The following is a 13,384-nucleotide window of genomic DNA, read 5'->3' as shown; positions in this document are numbered from 1 at the left end:
TTTTTTAAGATTTTTACAACAATTTAATGGCGAAATAGTGAAACAGCACAAGTGACTTTTGACTGTTCATTAGTTTTTAATGAATATCTCGAAATCTAGGGAAGATGGCTAAATTTTTGTTATAAACTTTTTTGTGCAGCGAACTGAGTACTAAAATAAATGTTATCACCCAAATTTTGATATCTCGATTAGATTCAGAGTTATTCCTCAAAAACTAGACTCAGATAAATGAACTTATCTCGTTTTTCTTATCACCGACCAATTATTAAATTTTTATGTGACAATCCGACGATTTTGTCAACTCCCAAGCGTTATGTTAAATAAAATTGTTGAATAATATTCAACAAAATAAAATTTATTGAATTGTTGAAATTGTTGAATTCACCAATTTAAAATAACAATAATACTCAACAATTTTAATGAATTTAATTTAAGTTATTTTAATTCAATATTTTTTTAGTTTCTCATGTATCAGTGATCGCTATCAGTCATGATTACAAACTCAACCCAAACTTTCATCCCCGACATCGCATATTTTTCTTTGATCCCATATTCGCGGTGATTCGTCTTTCTCATTCACCACGAGAATTCTCGTCTCTCCTTACGTGGCTTATAAACCCACCTCATCTCATTATCATAAACACGAATCGCCTGTCGTTACGCCCTGATGCACGCGAAGTAATAACTCCCCCCGTGTGATCCCACCTAATTGGCATAATTACCAGGATTAATTGATGTCACTGTACGATCAATGATCGCAGACGAGAGATCTGTGTCGTAAGTTGTTCGCGTGAAATTCATATCGATTAGCATCGCTAATGCATCAGTGACTCCAAGTGATCTGAAGAAATCAAAATTGAATTTAAGACAATCCAATGAAATCAAATTTAGGACATCGGTCTGTCTCTGCACCGATTAACAATTAAGTCAGAGTCAGGTACATAATGAGGAACGTTTGTCAAAAATTAATGTTTAGGGTACTAGAATCGAGGTGCAATTGAATGTCTTTTACTCAGACATAACAATTCCTATCGATACCAGAATTGTTATAATAAATTTAATAATTAATATGTGGGTTTGTAAAATTTACTCAAGAGCACAATGAAATTTGAAGGTCTATCATTTTTTATTTTAGGGTTAATAAAAAATTGATAGAAATATTTTAAAAATTCTTGTTATAATAAATTCAGTAATTAATGATATGTAGCTTCGTAAAATTTACTAAACAGTACCATAAAATTTCAAGGTCTACAATTTTTTATTTAAACGTTAATGAAAAACTGATAAAAATATTTTAAAAATTCCTATCTACATCAGTTTATTCTATTAAACCTTCCTTCCTCCATTTTTTACTGTCCCACACACCAATTATTCGCTAACTCATCGCGATTGGTCACCAACGAGCGCCGAACGTACCCGATCACTGCCGAAGTTCGACTTCGTCATGAGAAACGTATCATCAGACATTAAATTTTGATACTCGCCATTTTCCTAAGCCGATAAATAAACTTTACTATGCGACACAGTAACGATTCCCACTTCTGCAATTACCGCCGCGATTGTAAGGCACCAGAAATTCTTACCGGAATCACACAATAAAAATTCTCACAGTTATCTCTCCATGTAAACTAGGTCATCATCATCGTACATCGTCCCAGGATCAACAGATTGATTTTACCCGAGATATCCGTCACCTCCAAATGTTGATTAAAAAACCCGGCGAAGCGGGCGAGTCGGCAACTGTCGAAGGGTGAATGCGAAAAAGGGGACAGGATGAAAGGAAGAAAACTTGAAAAGTGAGAGAATAAAGTAGTGTTGGCTTAACCAGCATTTGGTCTCACGATGTTTTAGCATTTTTTTTTCTTCTTTAAATATAAAGATCTCGTCTGAGGGTACAGTCATGAACCTTTTACGCTTCTCCGACTACATGTATATGCTGAGAAATGGAAGAGAAGGAAATAATAAGAGGAAAAACAAACGCAGCTTTTTTACTTTGTCCCGAGATGCGCCTCTGGAGACACCTTTTCCAAGTCTACGACCACACGAAGGGCAGAAAAAAAAATATAATACTCGAGATGAACAGTTTTCCCCACCCTATCCACTGATGAAGACGGATCAATGACAGAATTTGGGAATTTGGGACAACCAACTCAGACATCTACCCCTCATATTTCGGCGATTTGCAGTAACTGGACAAGTGTAAACTACCACTTGCGGTGTATGGGAAGCTGGGAAAGGGCCTTAAGGTTTATACAAATAAAACACAAAGCGAGATTTACTCGGTAAGCTCGGAATGAGCAAAAAAAAAATTGAGGGAGAAACGAGTACCTCAGAGGCGTCCACAGGTTGATGAACCGTTAGGCCAACATTATTTTTCATTTGTCGGCTCCCCGGGGTTCTTCACTGAGAGAAACCCAGTGGGCCCTTGACAGGGAGGTATTAAGACTTATTACGCTGGTAAAAGGGCCGGGGTTGCAATCCGTGGGAAAGCGCCGGACTAATTTTTGATTTCGTGTGTTTGGATTATTCGAAAAACCGAACGAGAGAAGACAAGTATTGAAAAGCGCAAAAACAATATGATTATATTAGAGACCTATACAAGTCTACATCAATACTATGAGGTCATTGGTTCCTGGGGAGACACCGTCTGCGTGGTCTTACGCCGAAAACTCCAGTTTATGTTTATTAAATAATATTATTATCCTAAAGTCAGCATAAGTTTTAACATCGGTAACCCGAAGTCTCCCCTCCCTTCTCCCTTCATGTGGGTAACGCGGTAATATCCTGAAATTACGGATGCGCGAAGAAGGGAGGGGGTAGACTTCGGGTTATACCCGATGTTAAAACTTATGCTGACTTTAGTATACGTGTCCCCCTTCGAATACTCATTCATTTGTCTATGATCTGAACTTGGTCAAAAGAACGACTGTCTTTTGGATAACATGATTCTCGGTTGGTCTCTCTTCGGAGCTCTTACATGACACATCGTAATACTTCTTGCAATTAATAAACCGCCCAAACATTTACCAACCTGTGTCGTCTTTATTCTTCGCTGGATATAACGATATAAAGAAATCTTTGTTCATTGAAAGAAAGAAACCATGATGACGATGCTTTGGTTTTTAAGATTATGAAGATCGTTTGTCAGTTCGTCGACTGCTCTCGAAGTGTGAACACATAATCATAGAAACAAAACTGCTCTTATATCGTATTTTTTCTTCATTAACCTGGCTTCCAATTATTAAAATTTAATAAGAAGTCTCCACGATTTACCAAACACTTGTCTCATGACTTTCGTCTCATGACTTTCGTCCTCTTGGAGTTCGATAGATTGATTAATCCATGAAGTCATGAGTTGTCAAGATCTGGTCATCATCCGCTGACCAAAACGCATCATCAACTGGATCCAACACTTCAGAAGTTCAGGTTCTGAATTAAAATTCCGTAGAAAAGTCTCTGCATCCATCATCCGACAATTTGTCACGGATTCTCAAGTAAATTCGATTCTTCTTCCCCCGAGAATAGTGGAAGGGTGTGTCTGCCTTGTTGGGCCCGACAAGCACCCTGCAGCGACAGACGGAGATCGAGGGTGATTGACACACAAGTAGTACAAGAGGGTAATGAAGGGTGGGTGACATCACTCCCCTTTTCGTTCTGTTATGGTACAGAACGAGGGGGTGACATGTGTCACTGACATGCGTCAAATGTGAATCCATAAGAGCTCTTATCACCAGATATCCGCAGCTGCAATACACACTTAACAGTGATTTCATTGCATATCGTTCGTTCCATCAATACGAAGATCATCGTTTCCTATTTCCGGACGACCTGTCGATCGGACAACTGTCAGACTGTCAACTGGAGAATTGCTGGACCTCTGGGCTGTCACAATCGTTGTTCTTGAGGGGCCTTAACTCGCGACCAAATTACTATGACAAGTCGATTCTATTGAAAGACGATATCATAAGACGTTTTGCTCTTGACAAGTTATGAATTTATTGATAGTTCATTGATATTGTTATTGATCATTGTCTCAACGATTGAAACGGTCCCAAAAGGTCGAATTTTTGGAGATTTCCTCAAATACAAAATTCACTCTTTCTCCTCTGGAAATATGTTCTAGAGCTTAATTGCGCCCCGAAGGGCCCCGAATATATTGTTATATCCAGCGAAGAATAAAGACGACACAGGTTGGTAAATGTTTGGGGCGGTTTATTAATTACAAGAAGTATTACGATGTGTCATGTACGAGCTCCGAAGAGAGACCAACCGAGAATCATGTTATCCAAAAGACAGTTGTTCTTTTGACCAAGTTCAGATCATAGACAAATGAATGAGTATTCGAAGGGGGACACGTAACAATATGAAGAGGTGGAAAAGTTTTATTACCCGATTTGCTGAGCAACATTTGGCGAACAGAAGTGGCCATCGGGTTATAAATAAAAATCTTTTGGGGATGGAAATGTTCTGGTCCATGAGGCCCAAAATAAGGGTCTATTATCTTTGAGTTTAGTCTGTTTTGAGAATGTGGGGAGGAACGTACCTCCTGACGAAAGTATAGTCACAAATAAATTATAAAGTGACTAAAATAGAACGGAAGGGTTGTTTATCTCAATCCCATAATCCAATACAAAATTTTTTGATTTTGAATTATCAGTTATACCTTTTGCGTGCGATAAATAAATAAAGTTTATAGTCGAATCGTTTTGATGTTCTTTAGAAAATCCCTGTTCATAATTCAATGGCAACAAACTTCCTCAAGATATGCCCTAAAATCAGTGAGAATTTTTTCTAGTGTATCGAAAATATCTGAATGCCGAAAGGATCGGTAACCCGATCGTCAAAATACCGAGGGCACCCTAAACGATATCCTTGTACCCAGCGACCGGGCGAATACCTTAATATAAAAATGCATTAGCATTCAGCTGAGTCAGAGGGTCCCCTGAACGCATCGTCGAGTCCATTCAGTATCTCTTCACCTTTAAAAAAAGCTCAAGAGAAGCTCAGTGACAGGTGCCACGGCCACTTAAATTCCGACCAAAATCTCGGAAATCATCCGCAAGATGATCGAATTCACCTGGTGCCTTCAGCCTCGATAAAACTACAGGTGAGAAGGACGAGAAAATTTTATGACCTGTTGTCTTGTAGTTGTCTCTTCGCTTCGAAGATTGTTTGAACCGATTATTAACACCTCTTGGTTTCTCCCGAGGGAAGCTGAGACGCTAAGAACTTCCGGATCTTCTGTAACAGCTTCTTTATGGTAGGTAAGAACACATCAGCTAGAATCGTAAAAATAATAGCTTTTGTCAAGTCTACGTTCCTTCGAGGCAAACAAAACTAAAACCATCTTTGTTTTAAATAAGAAGTTCGCAAAGAAGTTCCTGGATTATTTTTAAATTGTGAATGTTGTAAACAAAGAAATATTGATTCGATGACTGAAGATATTAATTTGTATATTGTCACAAATTAAAGTCTCTCCCCTTCGAATATTTTAACATTTTTTCCCTCCAAAATCTCTCTCTGAAGTTCACCCTTCCCTTTTTGGTTTCGCGAAATGATTCGTTCAGTAATTATTATTTCGATGTTTTAACGTGTTGTTTTTTCTTTCCCATTTTGTAATAATTTATTTAAATAAACGTCTATTTACTACTTTCGTTTGCATTTCAATATTATTTAAACTATTCAATTTAAATAGCTCGACAACAGAATTTTTTTCGAAAAATATTATCAAAAAAATCTTATACTCAAATCTTATATTATATCATATATTATATTATATATTATATTATTTATTATATTATATATTATATATTATATTATATATTATAACATCAAATGATTAATTCAATTCAATTTTTTATGATTCAATATATCTTTAGGGTTAAGTATACAAAATAAATCGGTAACAAAAATATTTCGATTTTTTTTTTTTTATCCAAAAATGCCTGACTCGTGGAAGAAGCTAAATTGTCTGGCGGAATGAATTATTACCACGGGGTTCGAGTTTCCCCACCGGAAATACCGAAGCCACAAATAATAGATCTGGAAGTTGGCCGAATACTCGTGCGATCGAGTCCCACGCAAATTTTGAAACGCTTCCGCGGCCCTTTTCTCGAGCCATTTCAAGACCTTTCCAACCCTCTCATCTGTCAATTGTTAGTTTTAAGGCGGGGGGAGCACCTGAAGGGGATTGAGGAAGGAATCTTTTCGGAATGTCCTTCCAGTAGATTAAACAAATGGAATGTCTCCAGTTGACAAAATCTCCTTTTGGAAAAAAATACTTGAGGCGTAATAAAATGTATCGCTAATGACCTGACCTGATTGTCCCAAAACTGCTCCTCAGTCGAACGATTTTTTCTCATTCACTGGCGCACCACGAGATATTCCACAACCCCTTGAACACGTCATGACCTCCATAACGTGTAGCGTTAAAAATATACCGGCAATCAATCACAAGATGCCAGTAAACCCCATGAAGAGTTGAGCGCCACCCCCTCGATTCACATAAATAAATACTAAACGTCGGCCCTACGCACGCGTCTGCTTCATCTTAGTCTTAAAAATCATCAGTCGAGGAATGAAAAAAATTTTAAAAATCCCAATCACTTCGGTTAAATGATCCCTTCGTATTTTAATCACCGGAACCCATTTATTCTCACATTTTGTTGGATAAAAAAAAAATTCCTGAGCAACAATTTAGCTAATTCCCCTAAAATTCAATATTAAGAATGAAAGAATGCAGGTTTAAATAAGCAGAGACAGGTTTCACGTGATGATGTATTTTTTTTCTCTCTCTCTCTCTCTCTTTCACTCCCTCTCACTCACTCTCTCTCGCTCTTTCTTGCTTTTTCTCTCTCTTTCTCTCTCTTTCATCGTGCCAGCATAGAAAGGAACATTGAAAAGATTGAGGAGTGGGGATTTCAAGAATGGAATGCAGTTGAGAGTATTTCCGCGGCCCTTGCCAACCTCACCTCTTCGCCATGGCTAACGGACTTAATGGCCGCTCTTATAAGTTATAACTTTTAAATAACGAAAAGAATAATGGACAGAGGGAAAATATGTAATGGAGGGAAGTTTTAATGCCAACTCGTTCACCTGGCCTTCAGACAATCTTTTACGTCTCCAGGATTTTATTTTTTATTTAACCCTCCGACGGGGGAGGGCAAGTGTTACACTAAAATATTTTTTATTCTGGTTTATTTCGAAGTGCTTAAAATTAACTTTAAGGGTCGTGTGTAAGAGTGAGACATTAAAATGAGACTGAGGGGGAAACAAAATGTAAAAAATCCGAATTGCGGAATTTGCGAAATCAGTAGCTGATTATGTGGAATGATTTTTTTTCGATTTTTCATGGCACATCCCTAACAGGAGATGAAGAATGGCCGACAGTGGGCCGACATTCGGCCAATGCCGGCCGAATGTCGGCCCACTGTCGGCCATTCCTCATCTCCTGCTAGGGATGTGAAGACAGCATAAGTGCAACGGCTCAATGTTGGCTGTGCAATGGCGCAATGTCGGCTGTACAACGGCTCAATGTCGGCCCCCGACGGTTGCGCCCACACATGTGGGGCGAGGCCAGCATAGGGACAAGGCACCATAGTATGTAAGGTAATTCATATTTACCCTTTAAAATCAAAAATTAAGATCATTTGGGTCTTCTCAAAGAAGGGGATCGTTTAATCAGGTGCAATTGAGTGAAGAATGGCTACACCGAATGCCTCTAAAAATAGATTATCCCCATTCAGTGGAAAAAAAAAAGAAACACTCGAGGATACAATTTGATGTATCGCGGGGGTTCGACCGGGGTTCTCGAGAAAAAAAATTGAAAGATACAATGAAAATTCCACAATGGCCGCCGGATGTCGAGAGAACCTCAGATAATTCTGCATTCTTCTGCACTGTTGGATATAATGCATGTTAAATCGCGTTGCATTTCACGTATCTCAGATAAATTCAGTCAAATAATATCCGGTTTTTCGGTGGGGGCACGGTGGCTCCTCCGTTGGAATGCTGCGGAACAATTTGGACGTGAGACAAAGCACCACCGGGTGGTCCTCACTGTTTGTGGGCTATTCTAACTGAAATAGACGTCTCTTTTTATTTGATGAGATAAACAACTGTAACGTTTGTTCATCAATGGGGAAAGAGTAGTCTTAATGGCCTTTTATTGCGATGAATGAGGCCAATAAAAGAGATGTTAAAATATTGATTTTAGGTTAGTACGGAATTTTATCTATAAATTTATCTTTTTTTGCTGGGAATAAGAGGAAAATTCCGGAAAAACTTCGGGAATTCTCGGAAATACTGCACATTCGGTTGGGTATTTACTATTTTATTTAAGAATTTTATGATTAAAAAAGGGGAAATTGGGATGTACTCGTCCGATTCTCGTGTGTGTCCGGCCGATATCGGCTAGTTCCGGGAACCGAAGTGACCCGAACTACTGCATTCGGGTTTATCGAAAAGGTAAAATCGTGTTCATATATTTGTCGACATCTGTAGATTAAAAATTTGAAATTATCTTCAGATATTTGTCGACACTTGTAGATTAAAAATTTGAAATTATCTTCAGATATTTATCGACACCTGTAGATTAAAAATTTGGAATCATCTTCAGATATTTATCAACACCTGTAGATTAAAAATTTGAAATCATCTTATTCAGATATTTATCGACACCTGTAGATTAAAAATTTATAATCATTTTCAGATATCTGTCAACACCTGTAGATTAAAAATTTATAATCATCTTCAGATATTCGTCGACTCCTCTACATTAAAAATTCAAAAATTCCATTTTTTTAAATTTCACAACATAATACACCTCGATATATTCACAATGCGTCCATTACGACGACTATATTACGATTATCGTTTGTGCCAGCGGAACAGTTGTGAAGTAGGAAAGCCCACTACCTCAAGAAAAGCCGTTCAATTTGTTCTGGACCTGAAATAGCCGGTTAATCCGAATCCAGGACCACCCCGTCCGGAAAAGGCGGTAGTTTTCCGTTGCCCACGTACTACCTATACCTGGCTTTACACCCGCGCAACGTCGGCGTCTCCCTCTCGCCCTCGTACACCCCCCGGGAGCCCTAATACTTAAATTCTGGTATTTATTTGTTACTGTATCCAACGTCGCGTTTACATTCAGGAGCTGGAAACCGAGTGGTAGTTTCCTGGCATGAGCTCCATTCAAAGCCGCCCTCGGGAGTATTTCTGGGGAGACGTCTTAATTTAGGGCGTTAAGCATAAAGATTCGTCTTATCAGCGAACGCGAGATAAAATAATACGACTTTTGATTTTAAATCGAGTGCATTTTAACACGCGGTCAAATTCAATTTTTATTTTGTTTCTATGGGATAGTTTAGACCACAGAAGATTAACAAACAATTATTTGTTAATTAATTAGTGGAATTAAATAACAGTTTCAGTACAAAAAAACGTAATTAATTAATAAAAATTAATAAGAAATGTGTTTTGTATATTTTTAAAAATTGTTGTTACGTGTTGTATTGATTAAAAAATATATTAAAAATTCTGTAAAACGTCCCCATGTATAATATTGTTAAACGTAATTGTTATTATAATTTTTAGAAAACCTTTTCTCTTCCTGTAATTTTTGTTAAATATTTTTTAATTAAGAACCGAATTTTTCGCGGATTTTTAGAAATATTTTTACTGAGTTATATGAATAATTCGCGTCTTTCGGACAGAGATGAATGCTATTGGATGAAATTTTTCGGTATATCATGATGCATCACACAAATGTGATTATTCATCCTTCAGCAGTCGTCTCACGACACCGCTCTCTTGTTCAAATTCATCACGCGGGGGAAACTCTCGTCACGTTATGATTGAGGAATTTCGGGATTTGAAAGAGATTCCACCGGCGAAAGTTACCATGTAACGTTCATGATTTTTTTTAGAAAGGTACCAGGGCAGTTGATTTAAAAAAAAAATATTTCGGCTTTGAAAATTAATTTGTGAGGAAAATTAAAATTTATTACTCGATCCACCGATAATTTATATTTAAATAGACGATGGGAACTTCAATTAGAACCGCAGAAAAAAACTAATTCCACAATCATTTGATCATTAATTATTATCAATTAAAAACGTGAATTTTCGTTCCCATAAATCGCACAAAAAATCTATTTCAACTTAAAACTCTTTTGTTTTTAAAAAAAAAAATATTTACCCCACGTAACCTTATATACTAACATTATATACTAAAATAAAAAATAATATATTCGACAAAAAAATTTTTTCATTCAATTCCCCCTCGAATCTCCCAAAATTCTTAATTAATTAATTTTTCCCCGTTGAATATCCCGCCACTTTTATCTCCACTTCGCCAAATCCATTCCCCAGTACCGGGAATTTTAAAAATTACTCCAGTGTCATCATGTTTTTAACAACATTATGAGAAGTGGCTAATGAGCGCACCGGTCAAGCCGCCTCCAACAAGAAAAAAAAAAAAAAGTCCCATATTTATGTGAGAATTTGGAGAGAGTTCCCGGCGTGCACAGAATTCTGCTAATGATTCCTCTCTCTCTCTCTCTCCTCCCCGACCCCCCCCCCGCGGCATGTCTGAGCTGCAATGAAACTTATACTAGCAATCGGCACGGACCTGGAAAGTCACGCGAGAGATTGCCGATCGTTAATCATTCACCGCCTCTGTGTATATCTTTCCCAACGAGACCTGTTCATTCTCAGGAGGAAAATCCGTGGCTTCCAGGGTGGCATCAGACATTCGTCTAACTGCACGAGTGAGTGAGACAAAAGTACCGCTGGTCCACATAAATTATTCAGTGCAGTTATTTTTTTTTTTTCAAAAAACGTATCAGATTTCATTTTGGTGAGTTGATTTTTTCAGCGATTGAGAGATAAAAAAACAAATAGCAAATGAAGGAGAGAGAGGTTTCTTTGTTGATAAGTTATTTTTAATATTTTGGGTAATCGAATAATGTCTATAAATTGATTTTTACTATTTTTTTAATTAATTATGAGTTTTTGAATTTGAGAGAGAATGAAAAATGATTTAAATAGTTGATTGAGAGTGAATTAATTATTGAAAATTTTTTAAAAACTTTTGAATTGTCATTCTCTCGAATTTATACATTCGCCATATTCAAGTATTACGGTGTTTAATATTTTTTATTTAAGTATACGTAAAGTACTAATTAATTAGGTATTTTGTACTCATACAAACGCAGTACTGAATAAATTAAATTCAGTATCAAGTTAAATACTAAATTGTTTGATATTTGGTACTTAGACACAAATAAAGTACTAATTAGTTAGATATTTTGTCCTCACATGTAAACCAAGTACTTTAAGTACAAAATTAATTACCAATTAGTTTGATAAGATGTACTTACATATACATTAACCACTAAATAGCTTAAATACCCAGTAATACGATGCAAATCAAGTACTGAGTACTAATTCAAGTACTAAATTAAGTACTAACTCAATTACTAAATTAAATTCCAATTGATTTGGTGATTTGTAATGAAACACATATCAAGTACTAATTAATTATATACTCAGTACTTATACGCAAATAAAGTACTAAATAAATACCTAAAGTACCAATCTACCTACAACTCCCCATCTCATACCAACTGAACCTCTCTTCCCAAGTAAATAAACCAACTCTAACATCCTCAACGACTTAAATTCTGAACAAGTGAACCAACAGTTATGACAACTCAACAGTCCCTTGTTTGTTGGCCCCTCCAGTAAGTCCCAACGTCTACAAATGGAAAATAAGACGATTAAGTTTAAATCCATTTTAAAATTCCCCAAACAGCATTTAAATATTTGTCATTCCCTTCGTATTTTTTTTTTTTCTGTCCAGTGAACATCTGTTTCATTGTTCCCAAAAATTTGTTCAATTTAATGTTGTACGAATGGAGCGAGAAATACTCAAATACCTCCACGAAACGGCAGCAGAATTTTCTATGAGAAACGACAAAATCTAATCATCACGAATGTCCAGGTGGGCGTTACGCTAATTATACCTGAGCCATACCTGACACTTTTCACGGCTGACCTTTTTTTTTTTCGAGTCAAGACTTTCCAACGCGTTATGCTCATTTAATTTCACGAGTAAATTAACCATTGAAGGAATTCTTCTCGGTTTTAAATGCGAGTGAAAATCGCTTTCCTGAGTCTCGTGAGGATTGAAGATGTCAGTCAGGGTGATGGGTCATTCAGGGGTTTATTACTTGTCCGGGTGTGCATTATTCATGAGTTTTCTCCTTTGAGATATTTGCTGAATGTCGAATGTTTGTTGGAAATTATTCTCCATTTTTAACGTTATTTATTGCGAGGAAGAGAGAAAATTTTAGGACGAAAGTACGTGAGGGAGAAATCCTGGGTCATAAAGTTGACAGTTCCAGTGGATTATCAACAAAAATTGTCCAATATGAGAGGAGATTGTCCTGTGGAGTGGCCCTGAGTAACATCGACGAGTTTATTGCTCTTCTAAACTGATAAACAGTTGGCTAATTATCATTTTTAATTAAAAATCGAATGCAAGTTTTACTGAAAAACATTTTTTGTCCAAAAAATTCGATATATCCAGCCATTCCAATTACAAATTGATGGCTCGATGGTGAAAATTCATTTTCAGGGAAAGAAATGTACAGTTCCCCATCCTCAAAATCAATTACTGATGTAATTTAATTGAAATTAATTTTCACTGGGTGATGGATAAATTAGACAGTAAAATTTCTAATTAAATTGTAGAGAAGTTCTATTTTCCCAGCCGGCGTCTCTGTACAGTGAGAAAAACCGAGCAGACACGAGTGCCTGCTCTTTTTGCACTGTCGGTCCCTCTTACATCCGCGAATCCCTTTCAGTTGGACGCGTGCAAACGAAAGAGACCGATTGGTTATACCATGTATTCCATTTACATGCACTCGACCGCATGTTCATTTTATTCATTTCCCCTCCCTCGTCGCGGCCCTTTGACTGCTCGAATTTCATAGAGATATTTGGCATTTACGATTAGACGCGATGTACTCAAACAATATTTACCAATAATCCAAACAGACGTTGGAATAATTAACATAATTCCTAAAACTAGTTAGCGAACGAGGAGGAGTTGAGTATCTGTCATTTTCACGTGTCAATCAGTCAACAAGGTAATGAGACCATCGATATCTGCTGTCAGAACGATGCGATTGGAATATATCAGGTGTCATTTTGGAGGTAATTAAAAGACCTCGAAAATGAGACCTAGTTTTGCTGAATTGTCTCTACCGATTCCGAGATATTGGCAATTGAAAATGGCATGTTTGATGCCTGTCATTCTGCTGATTGATGAATCTACCGGTGAATTCGACAAATGACGTTATCAAAAGAATTAATATCT

General features: G+C 36.9%; 1 protein-coding gene across 1 annotated transcript in view; it reads right to left on the bottom strand.

Annotated features, from left to right (window-relative positions):
* The window catches only part of LOC135170720 (glypican-6), a 55,119-nt gene that overhangs the window by 40,348 nt on the left and 1,387 nt on the right, over window positions 1-13,384 (bottom strand). The window lies entirely within an intron of this gene.

This window comes from Diachasmimorpha longicaudata, chromosome 18 (assembly GCF_034640455.1).
Source record: "Diachasmimorpha longicaudata isolate KC_UGA_2023 chromosome 18, iyDiaLong2, whole genome shotgun sequence".
Taxonomy (NCBI): Eukaryota; Metazoa; Arthropoda; class Insecta; order Hymenoptera; family Braconidae; genus Diachasmimorpha; species Diachasmimorpha longicaudata.
Note: the sequence above shows the minus strand (reverse complement) of the source record. Positions and strands in the feature narration are given on the sequence as shown.